Raw genomic sequence first — 8,823 nt, 5'->3', positions numbered from 1 at the left:
AGCTCCCTTGGCACTCCCAGCCCCGCTGTTATGCCGTTTCCAAGGTGTAACCAGCCCCATCTGTTACAATACTTTTGTTTTGATAACTAAACTAAACATTCTCCACAAAGTGCAATCCAGCTTCTTTTTTTCTTCCTCTCTCCTCTTCACCCTCACCCCATCCTTCTGTCTCACCCAACCCACCCCTCTGCTCTCCTATACTCCCCTCACAGTTTGGGGGGGGGGGGGGGGGGTCACTCGGAGCTGAACTAGCCCCCACTGCCACATACCCCACCACTTCCCGCTAGGGCCACCCACCTTCTAAACTGGCTAGAACGGATGAGCTGTGGACAGGAATGAAGCCCCTGTTGGTTATTGAGGCTTGTTTTGTTTTTTCTCGCAGTTGTTTTTCATCTTTTGTCTTTTGCTTCTCTCTCTGATTGGCTTTATTCCGTGGCAGTTCATTCATCATGGGGAGAGCGAGAGAGTGAGTGCGAGAGAGAGAGAGAGAAAGAGATGGCCGGTAGGCAGGCAGATAAAATGCAGGGTGAGTGATTGTCTCGGGTCCTGTTTTCCGTCAGACATGGATAGCTAGAATACTCCAACAGCCCACAGACCCAGGTTCCACCTGGCACTAAACAAACACATCAACACATCCAACAAATCATTTTTTTCCGTCACATGCGTCAAATACAACAGGTGTAGACCTTACCGTGAAATGCTTACTTGTGAGCCCTTCCCAACAAAAAATAAGAGGAATAAAATGCACAAGAATGAAGGTAGCTATAGGGTATGGTAATGTGCAGGGGTACGAGGGATTAGAGGTAGATATGTACAGTGCATTCGGAAAGTATTCAGACCTCTTCCCTTTTTTCCACATTTTGTTACGTTACAGCCTTATTCTAAAATGGATTAAATAAATTAAAAAATCCTCATCAATCTACACACAATATCCCACAATGACAAAGCAAAACCAGATTTTTTGACATTTTTGCAAATGAATTCAAAATAAAAAACAGAAATAGCTTATCTACATAAATATTCAGACCATTTGCTATGAGACTCTAAAATGAGCTCAGGTGTATCCTGTTTCCATTGATCATCCTTGAGATGTTTCTACAACTTGATTGGAGTCCACCTGTGCTAAATTGAATTGATTGGGCATGATTTGGAAAGGCACACACCTGTCTATATAAAGTCCCAGAGTTGACGGTGCATGTCAGAGCAAAAATCAAGCCATGAGGTAAAAGGAATTGTCCATAGAGCTCTGAGACAGGATTGTGTCGAGGTACAAATCTGGGGAAGGGTACCAAAAAATGTCTGCAGCATTGAAGGTCCCCAAGAACACAGTGGCTTCCATCATTGTTAAATGGCAGAAGTTTGGAACCACCAACATTCCTAGAGCTGGCCACACGGCCATACTGAACAATCCAGGGAGAAAGGCCTTGGTCAGGGAGGTGACCAAGAACTCGATGGTCACTCTGACAGAGCTCCAGGGTTCATTTGTGGAGATGGGAGAACCTTCTAGAAGGACAACCATCTCTGCAGCACACCACCATTCAGGCCTTTATGGTAGAGTGGTCAGATGGAAGCCACTCCTCAATAAAAGGCACATGACAGCCTGCTTGGTGTTGCCAAAAGGCACCTAAAGGACTGATCATGAGAAACAAATTTTCTGGTCTGATGAAACCAAGATTGAACTTTGGGCCTGAATAACAAGCATCACGTCTGGAGGAAACCTGGCACCATCCCTATGGTGAAGCATGGTGGTTGCAGCATCATGCTGTGGGTATGTTTTTCAGACGCAGGGACTGGAAGACTAGTCAGGATCGAAGGAAAGTTGAATTGACCAAAATACAGAGAGATCCTTGATGAAAACTTGCTCCAGAGTGCTCAGGACCTCAGCCCGGGGGTAAATGTTCACCTTCCAACAGGACAACGACCCTAAGCACACAGCCAAGACAACGCTGAAGTGGCTTCGTGACAAGTCTCAATGTCCTTGAGTGGCCCAGCCAGAGCAGGAACTTGAACCCAATCGAACATCTCTGGAGACACCTGAAAATAGCTGTGCAGCGATGCTCCCCATCCAACCTGACAGAGCTTGAGAGGATCTGCAGAGAAGAATGGGCGAAACTCCCCAAATACAGGTGTGCCAAGCGTGTAGCGTCTTACCCAAGATGACTCAAGGCTGTAATCGATGACAAAGGTGCTTAAAGTACTGAGTAAAGGGTCTGAATACTTATGTAAATGTCAGGTGGCTTCAGATACAGTTGCAGAGGGAGGTGTTCAGTCCCAGAGTCCCCAGCTTGTTAATGAGCTTGGAGGGGACTATAGTTCGAACTACAAATTTTGAAAATTACTCTCTCCAGAAATAAGTCTCTCACTGTTGCCGCCTGCTACCGACCCCCCTCAGCTCCCAGCTGTGCCCTGGACACCATTTGTGAATTGATCGCCCCCCATCTAGCTTCAGAGTTTGTTCTGTTAGGTGACCTAAACTGGGATATGCTTATCACCCCGGCAGTCCTCCAATCTAAGCTAGATGCCCTCAATCTCACACAAATCATCAAGGAACCCACCAGGTACAACCATAAATCTGTAAACAATCATAGACGTCATCCTGACCAACTGGCCCTCCAAATACACCTCCGCTGTCTTCAACCAGGATCTCAGCGATCACTGCCTCATTGCCTGTATCCGCTACGGAGCCGCAGTCAAACGACCACCCCTCATCACTGTCAAACGCTCCCTAAAACACTTCTGTGAGCAGGCCTTTCTAATCGACCTGGCCCGGGTATCCTGGAAGGACATAGACCTCATCCCGTCAGTTGAGGATGCCTGGTCATTCTTTAAAAGTAACTTCCTCACCATTTTAGATAAGCATGCTCCGTTCAAAAAATGCAGAACTAAGAACAGATATAGCCCTTGGTTCACTCCAGACCTGACTGCCCTCGACCAGCACAAAAATATCCTGTGGCGGACTGCATTAGCATCGAATAGTCCCCGCGATATGCAACTGTTCAGGGAAGTCAGGAACCAATACACGCACGCAGTCAGTCAGGAAAGCTAAGGCCAGCTTCTTCAGGCAGAAGTTTGCATCCTGTAGCTCCAACTCCAAAAAGTTCTGGGACACTGTGAAGTCCATGGAGAACAAGAGCACCTCCTCCCAGCTGCCCACTGCACTGAGGCTAGGTAACACGGTCACCACCGATAAATCCATGATTATCGGAAACTTCAACAAGCATTTCTCAACAGCTGGCCATGCCTTCCGCCTGGCTACTCCAACCTCGGCCAACAGCTCCGCCCCCCCCCACGCAGCTACTCGCCCAAGCCTCTCCAGGTTCTCCTTTACCCAAATTCAGATAGCAGATGTTCTGAAATAGCTGCAAAACCTGGACCCGTACAAATCAGCTGGGCTTGACAATCTGGACCCTCTATTTCTGAAACTATCAGCCGCCATTGTCACAACCCCTATTACCAGCCTGTTCAACCTCTCTTTCATATCGTCTGAGATCCCCAAGGATTGGACCCAAACTGTTACAGACCTATATCCATCCTGCCCTGCCTATCTAAGGTCTTCGAAAGCCAAGTCAACCAACAGGTCACTGACCATCTCGAATCCCACCGTACCTTCTCCGCTGTGCAATCTGGTTTCCGAGCCGGTCACGGGTGCACCTCAGCCACGCTCAAGGTACTAAACGATATCATAACCGCCATCGATAAAAGACAGTACTGTGCAGCCATCTTCATCGACCTTGCCAAGGCTTTCGACTCTGTCAATCACCATATTCTTATCGGCAGACTCAGTAGCCTCGGTTTTTCGGATGACTGCCTTGCCTGGTTCACCAATTACTTTGCAGACAGAGTTCAGTGTGTCAAATCGGGGGCATGCTGTCCGGTCCTCTGGCAGTCTCTATGGGGGTGCCACAGGGTTCAATCCTCGGGCCGACTCTTTTCTCTGTATATATCAATGATGTTGCTCTTGCTGCGGGCGATTCCCTGATCCACCTCTACGCAGACGGCACCATTCTATATACTTCCGGCCCGTCCTTGGACACTGTGCTACAATGCCATACAATACTCCTTCCGTGGCCTCCAACTGCTCTTAAACGCTAGTAAAACCAAATGCATGCTTTTCAACCGTTCTCTGCCTGCACCCGCACGCCTGACCAGCATCACCACCCTGGATGGTTCCGACCTTGAATATGTGGACATCTATAAGTACCTAGGTGTCTGGCTAGACTGTAAACTCTCCTTCCAGACTCATATCAAACATCTCCAATCGAAAATCAAATCAAGAGTCGGCTTTCTATTCCGCAACAAAGCCTCCTTCACTCACTCCGCCAAACTTACCCTATTAAAACTGACTATCCTACCGATCCTCGACTTCGGCGATGTCATCTACAAAATTGCTTCCAACACTCTACTCAGCAAACTGGATGCAGTTTATCACAGTGCCATCCGCTTTGTCACTAAAGCACCTTATACCACCCACCACTGCGACTTGTATGCTCTAGTCGGCTGGCCCTCGCTACATATTCGTCGCCAGACCCACTGGCTCCAGGTCATCTACAAGTCCATGCTAGGTAAAGCTTCGCCTTATCTCAGTTCACTGGTCACGATGGCAACACCCATCCGTAGCACGCGCTCCAGCAGGTGTATCTCACTGATCATCCCTAAAACCAACACCTCATTTGGCCGCCTTTCATTCCAGTTCTCTGCTGCCTGTGACTGGAACGAATTGCAAAAATCGCTGAAGTTGGAGACTTTCATCGCCCTCACCAACTTCAAACATCTGCTATCTGAGCAGCTAACCGATCGCTGCAGCTGTACATAGTCTATCGGTAAATAGCCCACCCATTTTTATCTACCTCATCCCCATACTGTTTTTATTTATTTACTTTTCTGCTCTTTTGCACACCAATATCTCTACCTGTACATGACCATCTGATCATTTATCACTCCAGTGTTAATCTGCAAAATTGTAATTATTCTCCTACCTCCTCATGCCTTTTGCACACAATGTATAAAGACTCCCCTTTTTTTCTACTGTGTTATTGACTTGTTAATTGTTTACTCCATGTGTAACTCTGTGTTGTCTGTTCACACTGCTATGCTTTATCTTGGCCAGGTCGCAGTTGCAAATGAGAACTTGTTCTCAACTAGCCTACCTGGTTAAATAAAGGTGAAATATATATATTTTTTTTTAAGTGTTGAACACTGATCTGTAGTCTATGAACAGCATTCTCACATAGTCATTTCCCCTCTTGTCCAGATGGGAAACAGCATTCTAAAGCACAATTGAGATTGCGTCATCTGTGGATCTGTTGTGGCGGTGTGCGATGATGGTGTTGATGCGTGTCATGACCAGCCTTTCAAAGCACTTCCTTATTCAACCTTTATTTTGACAGGGAAGACATATTGAGGTCTCTTTTCCAAATATGCCCATGATTACAGATGTGAGGGCTACGGGGCTATAGTCATTTAGGCAGGTTACCTTGGAGTTCAACACTTGAACGAAATCATCAACACTTCAAACATGTCCAGGTGCTAAAGTGGTACAGGCGGGTGGAACGTTCAGTACCATCATAATTACAACACCGTGCCTGTAGAAAGTATTCACACCCCTTGACTTTTTCTAAATTTTGTTGTGCCTGTATTTAAAATTGATTCAATTTAGAAGACTGGTCTCTGGTCTTCACACAATACCCCATAATGTCAACGTGCAATTATGGTTTTCGAATTGTTTACAAATGAATAAAAAATGAAAATCTGAAAGGCCTTGTGTCAATTAGTATTCAACCCCTTTATTATGGCAACTCTAAATAGGTTCACGAGTAAACATGTGTTTAATAAGTTGCATTAATATTTCAAACACAGATTCAACCACAGAGACCTGGGAGGTTTTCCAAAGCCTCGCAAGGAAAGGCACCTATTGGTAGATGGGTAAAAATAAAAAAGCAGACTGATATCCCTTCCTAACTCAGTTGCAAGAGAGGTAGGAAACCTCTCAGGGATTTCATCATGAGGCCAAAGGTGACTTTAAAACAGTTACAAGGTTTAATTGCTGTGATTAGGAGAGAACTGAAGATGGAAAGAAGGAAGCCTGTATAGAATAAACATATTCCAAAACATACAATAAGGCACTAAAGTAAAACTGAAAAAAAAATGTGGCAAAGAAATTAACTTTATCTCTTGAATACAAAGCGTTAAGTTTGAGGCAAATCACAAAACACTACACAGAGTACCACTTGTCATGTTTTCAAGCAAGGTGGTGGCTGCATCATGTTATGGGGCGGCAGGTAGCCTAGTGGTTAGAGCGTTGGACTAGTAAACGAAAGGTTGCTAGATTGAATCACCGAGCTGACAAGGTAAAAATCTGTTGTTCTGCACCTGAACAAGGCAGTTAACCCACTATCCCACAGATAATGGGAGACAAATTCAAATATCAGCAGGACAATAACCTAAAACACAAGGCCAAATATACACTGGAGTTGCACAACACTGAATGTTCTGGAGTGGCAGTTTTGACTTAAAAATCTATGTTAAGGCTTGAAAATGGCTATCTAGCAATGATCAACAACCAGCATGAAACATTTAAAAAAGAATAATGTGCAAATATTGTACAATCCAGAGACTCACCCAGGAACATTCACAGCTGTAATCACAGCCAAAGGTGATTCTAACATGTATTGACTCAGGGGGTTGAATACTTAAATAATCAAGATATATGAGGTTGTTATTGTTTATGATTTTTATTTGACAAATGTTAGAATTTCTCCGCCACCTTGACATTAAAGTATTTCATGTAGATCGTCGACAAAAATAAACTACAATTAAATCCATTTTAATCCGACTTTGTAACACAACAAAATGTGGAAAAAGTCAAGAGTTGTGAATAGTTTCTGAAGGTAGTGTACCTGTCTGATCCACTGTCTCCTGTATCTGAGAAGATCTCAAATTCTAAATGTTCCCTAAATTCTCACTTTCCATTACCCACACCCATCAACTCCTGGCGCCTGGCCTTTTACAGGCCCCTTTAAAGTGGCAAATGCCTTTGTCCTTTAAAGTGAGAAATGCCTTTGTAGTCTCAGTACCTGCTTAGGTTGTTAGTACTTCATAGAGTGGTGCTGGTTTTCCTCTCATAAAACTACTCTAGAGGCATTCGGTTTCATGGAGCTAAATGTTCGGAGTTTCTCAGAGGCCTTAGATTTCACATATCATTTTTTCTAGCTGTCTTTAGAAAAGGAAGTGCAAAGCTGTTGGTTTATGATCAACTAAATCTCCTGAACATTTACAGTAGGAAATCTATGTGCCGTTTGTAAATAAACAACCAAAAAGTACTGTATGTCAGAGTGTCGAGCTGTGTTGAGCTGTGTTGAGCTGTGTCGAGCTGTGTTGAACTGTGTCGAGCTGTGTCGAGCTGTGTTGAGCTGTGTCGAGCTGTGTCGAGCTGTGTCGAGCTGTGTTGAGCTGTGTTGAGCTGTGTCGAGCTGTGTTGAGCTGTGTTGAGCTGTGTCGAGCTGTGATGAGCTGTGTTGAGCTGTGAAGTTGTATACATGACGTATGATCACTTTAGGGGTCAGTCAGGCAAAAACTAAAGAACCATGAGTATTTACAGGCCAAAGATTTAATGAGGTCATTTCCACTGTGCCTGTGTGGAAAAAACATTCCATTGTGCCACTACGTTTACTCTACTCCCATCTTTATCAAAACACAGCATGGACCACTCAAGCAGAGCTGTGAAGCACTTTCAACAACACACACACACACACACACACACACACACACACACACACACACACACACACACACACACACACACACACACACACACACACACACACACACACACACACACACACACACACACACACACACACACACACACAATACTTTATGCTTTTAGCTGGATGACTAGAGACCTGAGCTTACCTCCATCCTCTTTGCTGTGTATTGTCAGAAGATTTTCGCAGAATGGAATCTAGGGCGTTGCGATGCGACCCCACACAGCCTGACCATTCAGGGCTACTTGTTAAATGGAACCAACTGATTACAAACCAAATAAAGTTGGTTAAAAGTCCAATGCAGCCACTTTTATCTCAATATTAAATCATTTCTGCATAACAATGAACTGCCTTACTGTGATTGTTTTCAAAAATAAAATAAACAAAAATAGCTTCTTAGCAAAGAGCAATTTCTCAAACAATAATTTTGACTGTCTGGGAGTGGTCTGAGTGGCGAGGGGAAAACAGAAAACTAGCTGTTATTGGCAGAGAGGTTTCGAAATCTCTTTCTTATTGGTCTAGTAAGTAATTTATCACCTGATGTCACCAGGCAGGTCAAAACTCCATCCCACCAAAACAGGTTGATATTTCAGCAACTATTTTTAAACAGCTCTAAAAGGGCCTTATCATATTTTTTTCTGATTTCACAGTATAGTTCCAACCTCATAGTGGGGAAATGCATATAAAACACAGGCAAATCACATTTTTGACTGCACTGGGCCTTTAACTGGACTATAGCACTATTGATTAACAATAAGGAAAACTCACTGCCTGTCTTGAGGTTTCAAGGGCTTAAAAATCCTGAACCATGCATTATTCTCACTCTTTGTGCATTTGAGAGCTGGCCTGCACAATGACGTGTCACATAAGAGGGTGGTAGCTCTGACAGCTTTGGCTATGTCATGCATGGTAAGGATCATAATGTACCTACAGTTAATATTACACTAAGCTAAGCAGAGCCAGAACAACAGATCAGCAAGAGAACGTTTAAAGCCTTAGAGTAAACCAATAGGCACAGACGTCAATTCAACTTATATTCCACATTGGTTCAAAGTTAGTT

This window comes from Oncorhynchus kisutch, linkage group LG20, assembly GCF_002021735.2.
Source record: "Oncorhynchus kisutch isolate 150728-3 linkage group LG20, Okis_V2, whole genome shotgun sequence".
In the NCBI taxonomy this organism is placed as follows: domain Eukaryota; kingdom Metazoa; phylum Chordata; class Actinopteri; order Salmoniformes; family Salmonidae; genus Oncorhynchus; species Oncorhynchus kisutch.
Note: the sequence above shows the minus strand (reverse complement) of the source record.